Source organism: Motacilla alba, chromosome Z (genome assembly GCF_015832195.1).
Source record: "Motacilla alba alba isolate MOTALB_02 chromosome Z, Motacilla_alba_V1.0_pri, whole genome shotgun sequence".
Taxonomy (NCBI): Eukaryota; Metazoa; Chordata; class Aves; order Passeriformes; family Motacillidae; genus Motacilla; species Motacilla alba.
In genome coordinates, this window is record NC_052046.1 from 53,632,371 (window position 1) to 53,650,641 (window position 18,271).

Sequence of the window (18,271 nt, forward strand, 5' to 3'; positions counted from 1 at the left end):
AGTTGTTAATTAGTTAATTAACTGTTATGGTTTTAAGTGATGCCATTATCAAAGTGACATAAATTTCACTTTAATTTCCTATATGTAGAATGTCTTTATGAAACTGTAAAAGCTTGGGGGCTTAATTCTTTCCACAGAGTTTTGCACCAAGTGCTAACATATTCATAATAAGGATTTTATTATTAAGTGGCAAGGGCAATTTAAAAAATAATTTAACTAATTACTTTTAAAAATAAATTACTTTTCTTATTTTGTTACTTTATCCTGGAATAAAACTTCAGATGCATGAAAATGAAGCAAGAAGATGAAAATTTTGTAAAATTTTGTGTCTGGAAAAATTGCCCTCTTTCAGGATGGGATCTTTGCTGATCACTAGAAAATATTAAACTTGTGCATGTTGATATTGTGGGGTGTTTTTTGTGTGTTAAGCACTACATTGCATGGTTGCTGTAGAAGACTGAAAAGTTCTGCATGCATCTTTTTGGCTCTGTTTAATATGATACGATATGATATGATATTTAGTCAGGAATATGTGCCTGAGTCTGTCTTGTCCATATGCCTTTGATTTTTTCACAAATAATTGATGAGGAAGAGAGGATCAGAAAAGAAAGACAACTTGGCCTGCCTTAAGTCACTCATTTAGGTCACTCAGTTGTTGCCAGGTTTTTGTAGTTGTGTATGCTGTTTTTATTAATAAAGGCAAAAGGACAGTTAAGAAATACAGAACTAAAGATGTCTGACTTTATCTTCTTGCTTTAGAAAATGTACTGAAATAAGAAGTAGTTCACAAGTGGCAGTGTCATAGCTGTCTGTGGAGATGTCTTGGAGACCTAGAAGGCTTATTTTGGTTAAAACCACAGCACAATCAGTATTTCAGTGCAAAAAATATGGATGCAACCTCTGGGTAGGAAGCATCACTTGGTTTTTCCAGCTTGCCTCGACAAAATTCCTTACAGATAGCTTGAATACTAGCTCTGACAGTAATGGAAACATGAGGAAAGTTTTGGAATGACTAATATGTAAAGAAGATTTTGAAGAATCCTTGATGCCACCAGTGCATTTTATCTAAATTTATGTTATATCTAGTTATTCTATACAGTGAGGTGGCATTTTTTGGCCAAAATATTGACAGGAATGTCTTGCATCTCCATAACTTAAAATTAACCTTATATCAGTTCATCAGTTCATCTTTATTACACCATATGGCACTCAGCTCAATCAAAAACAATAGTTACATGAACTCTTGACTTGTGTTCCCATGTGTTTTATATCCAAACCCAAGAAATCATACAAATTATAGCTGAAAGACATACTAGGTTTGTTGCCAAAGCAATGCAGAGCATTCCCTATAGGGCTTTTTCATGTGTGCTCTGCATTCTAACTCAAATTACTTGAGCAACAGATCTCCCTGTAAAGAAAGCTGTTCCAGTTTTGTACAAATTTCATGGTCAAGAAGCTTTTCCCACTTCGTCTACAATTATCCCACTATTTTTAATTATACTATCTTGGCAATGCTAAGTAATTACTTGAATTTTGGAGTTTATGGCCTTCAGGTATTTTGAGATGTTTGTTATGCGCCATTCTCTAAGCTAAGATAGCAAAATCTACAAGCATGCAGTATCTTTTTATGTGACTTCAATAATGCTGCTGAATAATGCTGCTTGATTAATTTTCCTGTCAGTCTTGTCCTATTTTTTTTAACTGTAGTTCTGCTAGAAAAGAATTCAATAAACATGCTTTCATATCTGAATGATTTCAGAAAAATAATTTCTCTCTTTCTATGTTAGGAATCCTCCGCTCTTATGAATCATATTAGTTTACATTTAATTACTCTAAATCCTTCTTAATACCTTTTGTTGTTTGCTTGAGGACATCTCTAAGAGAAACCAGGTTATCATTACTGCTGTTATGGTTTTTGTGGAAGTGCAGAAATTAATTTGTACTGGAGGATGTGCTTAAAAACAAACTTTAAATTAGAAACAAAATAATAAAAAATTCTAAAATAAATTTCTTGTTTCTAATTAAAGAAAAAAATAATTTTAATGATCACTATTTTGTGTGAATACAGAAGAATCTTGCTTCTTAAACAAGCCTGATTCTTTTTGAGTTTCAGTCCTTTCTGGAACAGCTGAAATTCATGATAGACCCAACAGAAGAAACAGAGGTTGGATAGCAATCATTTTTCCTTTAGGTTTGGTTCTGGCAGCAATGAAAAATAGTACTTCTGTCATTGCAATCTTGTTTTTCATTTCGGTGCTACATTAGTATACTGCTAAATCCTTGATTCTTAATATGGAAAAGATCATCCATCCATCTATACATAAATAGATAGGTGTGTATGTATACACATACATGTATGCTTGTATGTAATGGATAGTATTTGTGGACAAACGCACATGGAGCTTGTATATATTCTTTGAAAGTAAAAGGTGTTTGATAAGGTATTCTATTTGGGAGATGGTATATTTTATCCTGGACAGTATATGAGCGGGATTTTTGTTTATTACTGCTGAAGATTGAACACTCAGTTTATCCTCACAGAAAGGTAAAATTCTTAGATTGGTTAAATTTTGAGTGTGTTTGTTGATGTGAAAATGTGCAAATTTTGGCAGATACACTATTATTACTATGAAAGCTATCTCAGACATGTATCCCTCCAAGTTATGCCTGTGTGGGTGTTACAGAAGAAGCTGAAGAACAACAAAAAAACCTTTGTACACACTTGCTGTAGTCATTCTTACTGTGGTTGTTACTGTGACGCAGGCTTGGGGAAGTGTGTCCTTGAAACAATCAGGTCAGTTCATGGCTAGAACATAAGAATAATTGCAGAAAATATGTATGAATGTCCATGAATAACCATGATGGTAGCTACATCTGCCATTGCTTGTTGAAAATTAAGTATAATGTTGAATTCGTCTGGAATTGAGAGTTGGTCCTTTTATACACACACTGTAACAACTTTGGTCAATACATTGATCAAGGTTTGTGTAGTTCGCAGTTCCTTCCTTCTCAAAATAAAGTCATTTTCTTATAGGGAGGCTGAGATGTCTCTAAATAAGTTGTTCTTTATTGATGTTCTCAGTGTGTTTGGCATGAAACTGGATTTTTCTGTTTTTTACATGAAACTGAATCAAGTTCTGTGTATGAGATTATACACACCTGTCATTCTTTCTTTAAGTAAATAAAAGCTTCTGTTTTATTTTGGAACAGTATAAACATATAATTTCTTTTCCTAGAAATTGTGGTCTCATTGTTTAAGATCTGAGAGTGTTTAGTGAATACTGGCTCATCTCATATCTGATTTCAAATTCTTTTTCTCACATTTTGTCCTACAGTATACATTGTAAGTTTCTCTCACTTAATGTAGAATGACCTGACCTAATACCTGACCTGGTATTTTCCATATGAGAAAATAGGGTCTTCCCTCCAGACCTCCAAGCCTTTTTCCAGATAGTGCAATTGTGACATTGGGAATGAAGGAAAATTCAAATTCATATCTGGCAGGAAAAAAAAAAAAAATCAAGGTAATGAATTTGCTTGTTTTTCCACATCTAGGGCCAGGTGAGACAAAGATGTGAAGACAAAGAGTTTCAGATGTGTTTGCTGGGGGTGCAATTCCTCAGTCTTTTGGTATTAGCCTTTTGAGTTCCACAATGCCTAAAAGCTCATGCCATGAGAATGGGCAAGAATGTGAAGTACTGTCAAGAATGAAACAGAAAGCATCATGTATTCCAGATATTCATCATTTATGTTCTTTTAAACAGCCATGAACTAAACTGTCTTTGAGTTTGTATTTTTAGTGTCATATAATCAAAAGAACTCTTACTAGAGAAAAGAAAAATGAGCCTACTGTTCACATCCCTAGACTTTCTCTTTAGTTACTTGGACAGCCAAGTAAATTAGTGAAAAAATGGCAGGAAAAAGATGAATATATGCTGCTGGAGATCCTAGTTTGTGACTTTTTAAAGCCCACTTCAGAAAATTTTCTACTGCTTTAAGAAAATACAGGGTTTCCTTAGGAACAAATTTGATATAAACAGAATCAGATCTGAGGTAAGTTCCCAGAGTAGCATTCATCAGCTTCTCCTCTGTTGGGGTAAAACAAATTAGCATGCATGTCTCTGCTGTTTCTTGATGATGCTTTAAGGCACTTCTGTGTGGTAGCATGCCTCAAAATTGCATGCTGTGAAGGTTTTAGAGGTGTAAGACTTTCAGCTGGTTGGTTTCCAACGGCAAAGAACTGTGGACAAACAATATACATGTGTCTTTGAAGGAGACTGTATACATTAATAAGGTGGGGTGTATTAAGTTTGAGGACCGGCAGCAAATATATAAAGTTTAAGGAAAATGCATGTGAAAACAATTACTGATAAAGTAAAGATATTAGCTATTTTAAAATTTATTCATTTGAGTATTATGGAGAAAATATCCCACATACATATTTGTTTAGGGTAAGATGTTTGGGCTATGCACTGCAGGTATGTAATGAAAAATGAACAGTAGAGCAGATAGAAATGCTTTTAAAGAACATTTGGTTTTATATAAGCATAACACATCTCCTAATATTTCAGATATAGAATTTATTATTGTTGTTGTTGTTGTTAACAACAGCAGCAACAACAAGAGTAATAACACTAGTATTTTTTGTTATATGTATTTTCCAAAGTTTTCAGTCCATACGAAACATGGTTTTGAGTTCCTTTTGCTATGGAGCAGCTCTCTAACCAAGCAGTAGAGGGCATTCTTTCTTTAGGAGACAGCACTGGTTCCTTCAAAAGGCTAGTATTTTATTCAGGAAGTTGGTGTCCTTGAGTCCTTTTTGTCTTTAAATATAGGCCATTCACATGAAGATAATGGACATAAGAGAAAAGGGTAAATTCTTAGATCAAATGTGCAATATATTGCTTAGGGTTGAGTATACTGAGTTACTAAAATTGTATATGTTTTTCATTATTTCATAAAGTATTTCTGGAGAAATGAAAATTTACACACCTTTCCTTCAAATTCACACTGGAGCACTTTTCATAAATTCAGTTCCCTCAAAACCTGAGTTAATTCTTTGGTATGATCAATCAATTGTCCTAATAAAAAACATTTTTAATACTACTTACAGTGAACTATTTACAATGCACCTAGCTATATATGCCAAGCTGGTAGATAGTATGAGAGCATATTCAATTGGAGTTGTTGGGGACCTTATTAAAATTCCAAATAGCATATATTTTTTAATGGGTTTTGACATATTTAAGACAGCCTTGTTTGAAATTAAATTTAGTGTAGTGTGTTCCTCTTCTGCTTGGAAAACGCTACCTCTTCTGGGAAAAATGAGCATTGAGGGCTAGACCCCTCCCATTCAACATTTGAAACTTCTCCACTCAGTTGTCTGAAGCCTCCGTTGTCTGTCCAGCCAGGGCCCCACACCGAACAGGAGGATGGGTGCTGTGCCTGCAGAGCGAGCATGTGAGGTGATCATGGATGACCCTTCTGGTGCTGTTGAATGCTGCTTCCCCCAGACCCAAATGCGGGCTGCACATGGGGTGCTTTTACAGTATGTTTTTAAGTGTTCCTCTGTTGTGAGATTGAAGTTCTTTTCTTTTCTTTTTTTTTTTTTTTTTAAATGAAGTGAAGCCAAGGTGACTAAATGACTGTTAAATGTGGATACTAGGCAAAGACAGTTCCATTATATTCTAGATTTCATTTCAGAGAGTGGCTGGCTGTCCTAGTGAGCCTAGCATCTTCCATGTCACTGGACAGAGCAGAGCTGCAGGTGAGGTATGAAATAGCACACACAAAGAAATGTTTCCATCTATATGAACTTTGATAACATGAGGAAAACAAAAATATCTGATGCCAGATATTAAAATTACATATTAAATTTAGGGCTGCCTATTGCAGTTAGAACCATGATGCCGTAGCTGAATATGTTAAAATAAAGCTCCTTCCTAGGGCATTTGCCTGGTGATCCATATCTGCTATTTTATAATTTTTCTCTAATGTTGCCTGGTCATCAACAGTGTATTACCTCATGGTATGTTAGAAATGGGAGAAATAATAATTAGCAAATATAAGAAGAAGCCCAAAGAGACACACAACAGAGTGTGATCTGATATATGCTACTCTGCTTATGACATATGATTTCATTTGAAGTCTGGTGAGTTATTGTTTTGCTTTTGTACAAATTTTGCTTCAGAATCAAACCAACTGCTTTGTTTCTGTATAGCACTCCTGCCAGACCGTTCTTAGAAGAAAATTTTTGATCTCTACTTCAGGATTTTTCTCCAACTTTATAAAAGAAGTTTTACAGATGATTTTTTTTGCTTTAAAAAACCAAAACTAACTAAAACAAACACAACACATTAGTGTGTATTAGTAAAAAACAGCAATCAGCTATGAATAAGAAAAAAAAGGTTTTGTTCTCTGGGAAGGGGACAGTCCAGAATGTAGTGCTTCTTCAGCTGCCTAATAGTTCTTCTGGTACTACAAACCTTCAAATAATATCTGCAAATAAAATACCTTTCCAAGTCACTGGACTACTGATAGGCAATATATGTCCTGGCTATTTTAATTTTAAATAAACAACTTTTGCTTGCATAACTTATCAGATGCAGGGACCTAACTCTGCAAAGCAATCTTTATTTCCAAGGATGACTGTGAGCAGGAAACAAGCAAATTTGGGCATGCCTAGAAGATAATTAAGTGTAAAATAATAAAATAATCCTGAAGTAAGTATCACAGCTTTCTTCAGCTGTGGAATTCTGAAGATTTTTTTGAGGATGGAACTTCTATAGTTTAGATGGAATATCTGCCCAACGATTTTCTTCCATATTAATGGGTGTCAAAGATAACATAAGAGAAGGGACATTTAAGGTCAGAAAAGATTAATGCCAACAAAAGTTATTCCCAGCTCAAAAGTGTCATTTTTGGAGAAGGTTCACAGATTTGAAATGAAAAAGTGCTTTCTGTGGAGATATAGTCAGAGTAAAGCCCAAAATCAAACCTTTTCCTTTTCCTTTTCCTTTTCCTTTTCCTTTTCCTTTTCCTTTTCCTTTTCCTTTTCCTTTTCCTTTTCCTTTTCCTTTTCCTTTTCCTTTTCCTTTTCCTTTTCCTTTTCCTTTTCCTCCCCTCCCCTCCCCTCAGTAAAGAGATGTCAGTCGGATCATCTGACTCATCCTCTAATAAAGAATCACAGAAAGAATTAGATTGGCAAAGACAATTGAAATAATTGAGTCCAACCTATGACAAAACACCACCTTTTTAATTAGACCATGGCACTAAATGCCACATCCAGGCTTTTCTTAAACACCTCCAGGGATGGCAACTCCACCAACTCCCTGGGTAGCCCATTCCAATACCCAGTCACCCTTTCTGTGAAGAACAGAATATGGGTTGGTAAGCTTCATTCTATAGCTTTAATCCCAAGTAAGTGAAAAAGTGCTAAGGAGCATGGAAAGTTCCTTAGACCAGTTGTCGGATTGGGTGAGACACAGGTGAACTAGACAAAAGAATTCAGCATGTATGGGTCTTGGCCTGTTCTAATATCTCATTGCTTTATCTTGGCAGTTTATATTTGAATGAAACAGTTTTGTAGGCACTTTCTTAATGCTCGTATGTGTCCCTAGGAAGTTCAGCAGTAATGTAACATGAGGTTTTTTTTTTTTTTGTACTTGCATTTTTTTATTTGTGCACAGATAGGAGAACATAGACTTAAATTGGTCCATGAAAGTCAGTGGGCTGCAGCTGATTTGCTTGAAAACAGAGAAGTAGCCTGGGGTGAGAAGAATATTTAATGCAAATGTTCCAGGTTCTTCATGTTCTGCTTTAAACACTGGTTCTTCTCAGTTTAAATTGTTACATTCTGCTTTTTTGCTTTAAAGCAGGAAGATTGAAATCTTGACTTTGCATTTAGCTGCCTCACCAGTGAATTTAGTACTTTGTAGACTCCAAGCTTTGTGTGGAAGAGATTAACTAGGAAATGGAAAATTCCCTGATGAAATAGTTTCAAGTTTAATGTTAATGGTGCATATCATAGAATCATAGAATGACTTGTGTTGGAAGGGGCCTGAGAGATCATCTCCTTCCAACCCAACTGCCATGAGCAGGGACAACTTTCTCTAGACCAGGTTGCTCAGAGCTCCATCCAACCTGCCCTTGAACACTTCCAGGGATGGGGCACCCACAACTTTTCTGGGCAGCCTGTGCCAATGCCTCACTACCCTCCCAGTAAATATTTTTTCTTAATATCTAATCTAATCTGCTGTGTTTAATTTTGAAGCTATTGCCCTTTTGTCTAACCACTGCATGCTCTTGTAAAGAGTCCCTCTCCAGATTTCTTGTAGGCTCCCTTCAGGTAATAAAGTCTCCCTTCAGGTAGTTGATTGGTAATCCTTTTTATATGTCAGCAGCTGTCCTCAGAAAAAAATGAAAAAGTAAAAAACCAGATTGATTTACAGTACTGCAGTGTATCAAGGCTGGCTGCCTTGGGAATCAAAATGTAGTGTGATCTTCAACTTATAGAAAATATTTGCTGATATTGGAGTAATGATGTTATCTATCCCAAATGCTAAGTCAAAATAAGAACTCTAATAGTCTGGAAAAGGACAGCATTCTCTATGATACCTGTTGGTTTTATTTCAGGAAAGAAATGGCAACAGAAAACATTAAACATTGTGTTTAAATATTAAACATCCTAGTGCACCATAAATTTTTAATATGCCAATTAACAAAGAAATATCTGTCTTTGTGCAAATGTAAGAGGACTGCAAAGAGTTCAGCAGGCAGAATACCAGTTGCGTGAGAGAAAAAGACAGCATTATAAAGCAAAACTGCAGTTCCCAGAAGAGAAATTATTACACTGAAATAATGTTTTGAAGAAACGGGAAGCTTGGGATTTTTAAAAACATCTTAATTTTGGGAAATGCTTGAAGGATATAACAGATTTTTAAAAGTTGGAAGCAATTAGTGTTCCAGCTTGTAAGTGATGCAATTTACCTCTAATATTAAGGAAATAAATGTTATAAAAAACCAGAACACCAAACTGTGCAGCTGTCTCTTTTGTTAGCTATTCACAAATTCAAATGTATTTTCATAGGTAAATACTTCATTAAGATGTTATTGCAGACTCCTGTTGCTGGTACCAGCAGGCCCATTTGTATGATAGTTGTGTATTTTAAGGCGGTTTTCAAGGTACAAACCCTTCTCCACTTGGCAAAGTACTATGAAGTTCTACCTCTAGAAAGCTATGAATGTTAAATGGCAGCATACAGGAAAGTAGGAATTTCTTAAATTTGGCACAATTAACATGGAAGTGCCCTGCCCCTAGCTCAGTCTCTATCTTTGAGGCTGAGTACTTGTGGAAGAGCTAGATGTTTAGTAAGTTGAACATGAAGTTTATGACAAAAATTGATAGGGTAATTTCTAGGCAAAGGACACCTGTTTGGGCCACGTGACAATGTGTGCACATGGCATCATTCCAGGACTGTGTGTTTTCAGAATTGGAGTACTGTAGCAGTTGGAGGTTAAAACAAAGGTCGTAATGTGTAAGAACAGTTCTCTTTCCCACATAAACCCATAGCTCATGGAATACATTAAGAAAAGAAAGAATTCCTGGTATTAATTTGTTTATATAGAAACACAGTTTACTGCTGAGTTGGGAAAGGTCTGTGCCATCACTGAATTCCAGTTTAAAAAGCAACTGTTACATTTGCTGTTTTTTAGCTTACTAGGAGTGTAAGACTATGTATTTCGTAGTGTGAAAAGATGGTTGCTGTGGTTTTATAACCATTTTTAATTCCAGCACCTTTTGGAATTCTAAAAGTCTACTGGACTGGGCTTCATCAGGTCTTAGCTTTGAACTTTTCTCCCATTGTCTCAAGTAGACACACATACTATCCTCCTTTCCTAACATAATTTCCAAACATCCCTTCACCTTTCAGGCTGTTAAGAACATGAATCAAATTAGTAGAATGATGCTAGAATGTCTCCTTCCCTGAACATCCAGCATGAAATAGTGGTGAGAACAAACTGATCTTTTTTTTTCCGATTAGAGCACAGCTTTTTTTGGCTGGCTTACTGAACTACACTGATGTTTTACAAGACCTTCAAAAAATCCTGTTGTACCTGCTATATATCTGCCACATAAGAGCTATAGACTTCAGAGCAGAGTTTTCTGCTGTTCTTTTCTGCTCAAAGCAATCAGTGTCTGCACCTGTCCAAATTGATATTCATAATTTATGAACAACACTTGCATATATACTGGAAATATACAGTACTTATGATAGGATCTCAACAGGTTCAGAGGAGAGATTTTTCATGTTTTCACATCATAATTTGTTTAGCTTTAAACACAGAGCACAGAGGAATTGACAGACTAGACTCTTGCTGTAAAAATTTTGTGAAATTTGCAAGACCTAAGTGGGTTATATATAGAATATATATATATATATATATATATAATAGTGGGCTAGATATAGAATACCTAAAATACCTAAGGGTATTCTTCCCTTTTCTTTTCATGTGTGCCTATGAGATAACTAGAAAGAATTTTTAATTTGTTTCCTCCTCTCAGGTTGTGCTACTGAAATACAGACAGAATTAAGTACAGAAGAAGAAACATGATTGTAGAACCATCAATGTGGTTTAAATAGTTTCGGCTGGTAATTTTTTATTATATTTATGCTTATGGCTGTGCAGTGGGTTGACCATGGCTGGACATCAGATGCTGACCACAGATGCTCTGTCCCTCCCCCTCCTGGGCAGGAGGAGAGAAATAAAATAAAAGAATTGTGGGTCATGATAACAACAGGAAGAGACTATTCACCAAAAATGACTCTATTAAGAGAAATTAATTTAATTTATTGCCAATCAAATCAGAATACAGTAGGGAAAAATAAATCCAAATGTTAAAACAGCTTCCCCCCGCCCCTCCCTTCTCCTCAGGATCAACTTCACTCCCAAATTTTCCACCTCTTCCCTGCAGTGGCACAAGTGGGCAGGGAATGGGGGTTCTGGTCAGTTCATCACATACTGGTTTTGCTGCTTCCTTCTCCTCATGTTCTTCCCCTGCTCCAGAGTGGGTCCCTTCCACAGTATGCCGTCCTTTAGGAACAGACTGCTCCAACATGGATACATGATGTGACTCAGCAGCCACAGCCTCCTTCCAGCATTAACTTGCTCCACAGTGGGCTCTTCCAAGGGCTGCAGGTGGATCTCTGCATCCCCATGGACCTCCATGGGCTGCAGGCACACAGCTCCCTTGTCATGGGCTGCACCAGAGGCTGCAGGGGGATCTCTGCTTCTGAGCAAGAGCAGAGGGGCCTGGATGACTTCTTCTCCCTCTTTCCCCATGCACCTCAGTATCTGAAGGGCTGTTTCTCTCACATATTCTCAGTTCTCTCTTTTGACTTTTGATTATTTTTTTGCAGCACATTTTCCCCCCCTTCATGAAAGGGTTTTCCCAGAGGTACTATTACCATTGCTTATGGACTTGATTCTTTGAGCCAGTTGGAACTGGCTCTGTCAGACATGGAGAAAGCTTCTGGCTTCTCTCATAGAAGACACCCAATCTCCTTGCTACCAAAAACCCTACCAAAACCCAGCATAAGCCGGAAGACATTCTAGCAGAAATCAGCTGTAAAGTTACTGTCCAACTGTAAACCATAGATACAATTCCAACATGTTATTAGTGTGATCACTGAGACATAGAATTGGAATATAAAGAATGGCATTCAGATGAATATTGTAATTTTCTATCTGTCTACACATGAGCTGACTGGCTTTCTCAGATTCTTTCAACTCAATTTACTTAAATACCTTAGAGCTTCCATTTTAACTAGTTTCACTCTAGTAATTAATGTTTATATCATGATTAGTTTCCAATAGTTGCTGGGAGTCAAACAGAGGAATTGTTTGTCTTCTATCACAGGTTACTAGAGGAGACTTTCAAGCAAAGAAGTCAATGCTAACTCATTCTGAAAGTTGAAATTAATATGGACAGTATTTATTTTAATATTTCAATCAAAATCTCAGCCCTTCTTTTGAGCCTTGAAGCAGAAATTAACTTTCATCACTTTTGTTAATTAATCCACTGGTGGCCAGAGCAGAATCCCATGAAACTGCTTGTATATCTCTAAGGTCTATGATGCTGTGTGCCACTAGAGTGGGAATATAAAGACTAGTAGCATGTCCTTCAGCTGAAGAGACAATGAGTCCTTCAGTCTACTATCTCTAATTCATCTACTGAAAAATTATTTAATTGCTATCCCTTCTGAGACAAATATGCTTCTCACGAATTTTACATGGACTTCCATCACGTATGGCATTGTTACTTCTACTTTTGGAAATCTTGAGACAGAAAGATGAATATAACATGAATAATTCAAAACCACCAACACTGATATTTTTCTTGTGTTTGAAAGGAAGGAGAATTACAGTCAAATGACATGCCAAACTTAGATGATTATGGTACAATTTTTATATAGTGAAAGTGATAATTATTGCTGCTACTATTGTTATTTTGACATAATTTCCCAGATCTGATGAATATTTTTAAATAAAAGGGGAAGGGTAACTTCAGTAAACAATACTGGGAAATGAGGCCCTTGTTCAAATAATATAAAAAGATGTACTCGACCTAACACATGTATTCAATGGACTTAAATAAAGTGTTTGTTAAAGTTGGTGTTTGTTTGCTTGTGAGATCTGAGCCTTACAAAGGGTTTGAGACAATATTGGTTCTCACGTATTAAAGTAAATGGAAGGAAAAAAGATAACCTTTTGTCAGAGCTCAGTGCAGGTAAGGGAAAAAAGGGCAACACTTGCCAGATAATTTTTCTTTTTTGGTGACTGCTGTTATCTCTGATACTAGCAAGAAAGACAAATCACCAAGTGTTAAAATTGATTATTGTCAGTTAAATTGGAATAATTTCCAAACAGCTACCATTTACAGAAATAACACCTGTTCTATGTAAACTAAAATATTTTTGTTGAATAATAAAGAAATAAATTAAGATATGAAATGAAACATTAGCTTTGGCATTCTGAAGACACTTAAAAGCCCAAGGCAGTTTATATTTAATTGGCTCTCCAAGGTAGAAAACAATTCTATATAGACAGATTCCTTAGCCTCTTATCCTTCACCCCTACCTTGGACTTACCCATCTGAAGGAGAGCTAGAGGAGAAGTCGAAGTACAATCTAGCTGGAAAAGTAGATAGATCAGTTTCTCACCAAGGAAATACTTCCTGGGTATCTTGAGAATTTGCTATAAAAATCAATAGTGTATTTTTTCTTCTATACTCTGTCTTATTTGAAGCAAATTATGCTAATTCAGTAAATGGTCCTCAGAAAAAACAGTTGCTAAGATTAATTCAAAGTTGAGCAGCTTCAAAGAAGTTTCGCCCTCATAAAATGATCAGTTTAGCTTAGTTTATTTTTACTCAGATTACAGTTACTTTCCTACAGGAAAGTCCTTCTGGACTGCAAGCAATGAGAGACATGAGGGTGCCTGTATGTTATCTTCCAAGAAATACCTTTCTCTGATTCTGCTTACCGAAGCTTTGGGCTGTGAAACAAAATCCTGTTTTTCTTCCTGTAATAACACAGTTCAAGTATCTCTTCTCTTCAACAACTGTGCATGTTCTGGATAAATATGAGCTCTTCAGGAAGTGACAATTGTAAGGTACAAGTAGATGAGCTATGTACAGCCAAGGGAAAGGATCCCAAAGGAATTACTTATCAAGAGCTACAATCACTAGAAATATAAAGGAGGCAATTTCTAGGACTCTCTTCTTAGTGTCATGCACATATGAAACCATAAACATGAGAAGATAGAACAATGCTAACAAAGGAAATCAGCATGTATAACTAAATTTTGAGAAACTGTGAGGAAGATATAGTACCCAATACCAACTTTTAGTTTAATTCCAAAAATGGGAACTTGGCAGTCATAAAGCACTACAGTATCTTTGAACTCAGTTGAAAATGAGCATTTGGTTAGTCCTGTATTCTCTTCCTCGTTGCCCTATGGAAATGCAATACTTGTGGATTAGACAATTTTTAGGGTTGAAGAAAAAATGAAGATAGGTAAGAAGGAGGAAATCTTGCCCACAGTGATTTGGGTGGAGAACATTTTCATGACTGTAGGAGATGCAGTCATTCATCTTTTACTAAGAAAAAAAAAAAAAGAAAAAAAGAGAAAAAATCGTTGTGGAGAAAGCACTGCCATTTTGCATTTTGTCTTGGTGAGTTATTTCACTTTCAGGTGATAGAACAAAACTCTCCTTTGTTCAGGGGAGAAAAGAAATGTAATGTAAAACATAAATTTCCCTTAGAGTAAAAGGGATATCTATGCAGAAGCATAAATACTATCATCTTCAGGGGGTCATAATAAAAGTATATGTGTTTATTCTGCTTATACTTCTTAAATCAAAGATTAATTAGTTCTGACATCCTCATACACTGATTAGTCTATTCCTGCCATATACATCACTCTTAGCGGTTATTTATTCTACACCACTGCAATTTGCCACCAAGCTTCTTTTTAGGCTCAGTGTTGGCTCCACACACTACTGTAATTATTGCCATTTTTTAAAAATTCGATGTACATGCATGTTACAATTTTCTCCAGGTTGTAAAAAATGTCTTACAAAAAATGTTCCCACTAAAGTGAATGGAATTGCACACTGAGTAAGTAAATGGACTGAATTCAGCACTCAGAAAACCTACTGAGGTATATATTTAACTGTCTCGCATGCTAATCTTATGATTGCCACTATCTTGTGACTATGAAGTCACTGTTTATATGCTGTTAGCAGATGAGAAGGGAACAACTTCTAATCTCAACTTTTGCTCTATTTTTATTATACACACTATGAGTGAGGGTTTAGAGAATCCTAAGTACTGTTTTACTCCTTCATCAACCTCTTAACCTCTCTTTCCTTACTTCCACAAGAAATTAAGGCAATCTTATCCCACCAGAGATTTTTATTGACTTACTAATTAGACTTTGCTTCCTTATCCTCTTATCTGAATAGAGAATAGAAATACTATTCTCTATTTTGAATAACCAGAGTATTTCACTGTATCTGAGTTTATGGCTTAGCCTGGGAGATGCTGTGTCATAAGAGCATCCTGGATTGTCTTCTTCTTTCCTGAAGCAAATAAACATCCCCACAGAGAGATAATCCAGAGGAGAACTCACATAAAAGCATAGACCAACATTGCTAACAAAATGTATTCTATCCTTCCAAAAATATCACTGACTGTATGTCATTTCACAGCTACAAATTCCCCTTGGGAAAGTGACCTAAACAATGTTTTATATTTTTAAAGCATTTTGGGATAATCATTAATCTTTTGAAGCAAACAATGAAACAGATTGTCTATCAAGACCTTAATGGTGTCTTTTAATGGCGTTTTTTCTGGAACTGGTTTGGAAAAATCATATTCAATTGTATTTCCTAAAAGCAAAAGGTGGGCTTCATATGAGGAAAGCAGAATGTGATAGTTTTAGCTGTATTACTGGTCTCTGCTTAACAATGCTTGAAATGAATGATAAACACATTGCTCATACTTCAGCAAAAAGCACACAGTCAATGAACACTGAATTAATGTAAAGACTTTAAAAATATTCTAAATACATGCTCTTAAAATAATATGCATAGATTCATATTTGTTTCTTGATTTTTTTGTGATAAACTTTATGACAGTTCTACTGTGTGTTTTACTGTTTCTGCCACTGTGCTGCATAACAGTAAAGGAAGCCTTTTATTTCATCTCTCCAGGGATGTCTTTTTCACATCAAATCTGTTTGTAGATTCTGATACTAGTGTTCTCTATCTTCTAAAGGAAAGAAATGAATAAAATACTCTTTCATATTCTAAAATATATTTTTTCTTGTGGGAAATAGACATTAAAAGTGACAAAGTATTCTTTGCTTGTTTGACTGCTTTTAATCTTTTATTTTTGTAATTATATACTTGCCCAGGAGGAGAAGCTTGAATAGAACATTTTATGATCTACCACAGTTCTCAGATACTTCTTTGCTTCAGCAGCTCTTATCTTTAACACAACTTCATGCATCCAACAGCAGTGTTTACCTCACAGTACAAAGATCCACATTTATTCCACTCTTTTTTTCCATTAGAATAGTGTCCTTAGTTGAAAGAAAACCTCATTTCCAGAGCTGCATAGAGAAGCTTCTACAACAGCTGTCTGCATTGTATTTGTACTGTGGGTAAGTAGGGGAGTTTGAATAAATAAACTAATTAGGAACATAATAGCACATTTTGATTCCCTTAATAAATAAGACCAACATGAATCTTTTCTTAGCGGTGACACTGATGATCATTAATGGCCAAGACTGTTATCTCTACTATATGAATTCTAAGAGTTGAAAAGCTAAAGTCTTGAATACAAGACATACTATTATTGAAGCAGAAAATAAATGCAAGTCCTTGGCATTAATCCCATTGGTTTAATAATAGTAAGACAATCCATGAAAACAGAAACCCCAAATAACCAAAAAGACGCCAAAACTGTAGTTTTCATTGGTTTCCATGAAAAAGTAATACAATTTTGTTATTAATATTGTTGCTGTTTCTTACCTCATTGCTGTTTTCAGTAAATTGTTCTTACCTCAAACCGTGATATTCACCATTTGTGCCACCAATTCTCAACTCCATCCCACCTTAGTGGGAAGGGGGAGGGAAAGAGCGAGCGAGAATGGCATTTGGTTTTGGACAGTCTTGGGTGTGGGCATTGGATTAGAGAGTACCGTTCCTAAACCATGACATTGCTGCCTAGTGTGGGGCTCCAACCCACAACCCTGGGATTAAGAGTCTTGTGATCTACTGACTGAGCAAGCAAAGGCATGGGATGGTATAAAAAACCTCTGGGTCCTGGCCAAAACTATGACAAGTATACAATCAGCAACTGTAACTCACACTTGAAGGAAAGACTGTGTGCTCTGAGTTCTATGCTCTTCTGCCATAGCCTGTTTTTTTTTGTCCAAACCAAGATTACTTACACCTTCAGATCCCTATCAGTTTTGTAATTCTACTGTTGCATTTGTGTGTCCTAAAAAGAACTGCATTTCTTTTACAGAAAAAAAACCCCAAAAGTTAGGGGATAAAAAGTTAGGATATCCATAAATATCCTTTATTACCTTTTATTAATCATATAGAATACTTTTACTTGTATTTAGGACCTTCATAGTATTGTAGAATCAAAGAATGGCCTGCATCAAATGGGTCTTAAAGACCATCATGCTCCAATCCCCTGTTGTAGGCAAGCTAAAGAAACTGACCACTCACAAGCCTTAATTTTCTTGTATCTGCTAAACATTTGGCATTGTCTGCAAAGCAAAGGTCCTATGAATTTGCTGAACATGTATGAATTTCAAAGGTCAAGGTAAGAACTGTATTCAATCTAATAACATGGTATTTTTTTTAGGAATGTAATTGTAGTTAACTATGTTACTTGTCTGTGGAATGAGAAGACCTGACTAAAAATGATAACATGGTATTCTACTAATTAAGTAATTTCTGCCTTAAAAATTACTTCTAACTGGTCTCTGATAAGCAGTTGCATATTCTGGTCAACTTGCAAAATGAGAAGTTTTTGCATTACTTTTCAGTTTTCAAATAGTAACCACTGTATTATTCAGTGTAATATATCTCACAATTATTACCACAGAGCCAAGGTTCTCTTAATGTAATTTTCTATAATTTGAAATCTGGGGTTCATTCTTATTCCGTTTTAATCTGTGTTCTTATTCCCCTTTAATCTGTTCCCTTTCAAACTAATAGTTGTGAGAATGCTCCCTTGAAATTCTAAACATCACCAAATGGAAAAATAATAAACATACGATATGCAGTTGATCAATGGTAATCTCTGTAGCAGAAGTTTTATGTACTGTGTACTCTAATTTTCATAGAGTTAACTTGAAAATGCCTTGTGCTCACTGCAGCCTAAAACTTCTGAGTACTATGACGCACGCACATGGAAAGCAAACAGTGTTAATGTTTTAAGTCAAGTATCTTAAGCCCTTACCCCCTACTTTGACAGTGATTACCCTCGGAAACATGTTTTTTTGCCTAGTTTAAATACTACTAGTATATGGCAGCATAATAGGAATAAATTTCCCTCAATTAACTTCCAAGACATAAGTGGACAGGAGATTTGGTTAAACTGAGCCCATCTACCAGAACTACTTCTTTGAACTGGGACTAGCTTCACACAAGTAGCCTGTGCTGAGGCTGTGCAAATGACATAAC

General features: G+C 35.8%; 1 protein-coding gene across 4 annotated transcripts in view; it reads right to left on the bottom strand.

Annotated features, from left to right (window-relative positions):
• Nucleotides 1-16,804, bottom strand: part of FOXB2 (forkhead box B2) — a 27,261-nt gene extending 10,457 nt beyond the window's left edge. For 3 of the 4 annotated variants that reach the window (XM_038125246.1, XM_038125247.1, XM_038125245.1), the window contains exons 1-2: nucleotides 16,632-16,804; nucleotides 2,723-2,806 (exon numbers count right to left, since the gene is read on the bottom strand). The gene's annotated coding sequence lies outside the window, so the exon portion shown is untranslated. The remainder of the gene's footprint in view (nucleotides 1-2,722; nucleotides 2,807-16,631) is intronic. The other variant, XM_038125248.1, reaches the window with a different exon arrangement.
• Nucleotides 16,805-18,271: the final 1,467 nt, after the last annotated feature.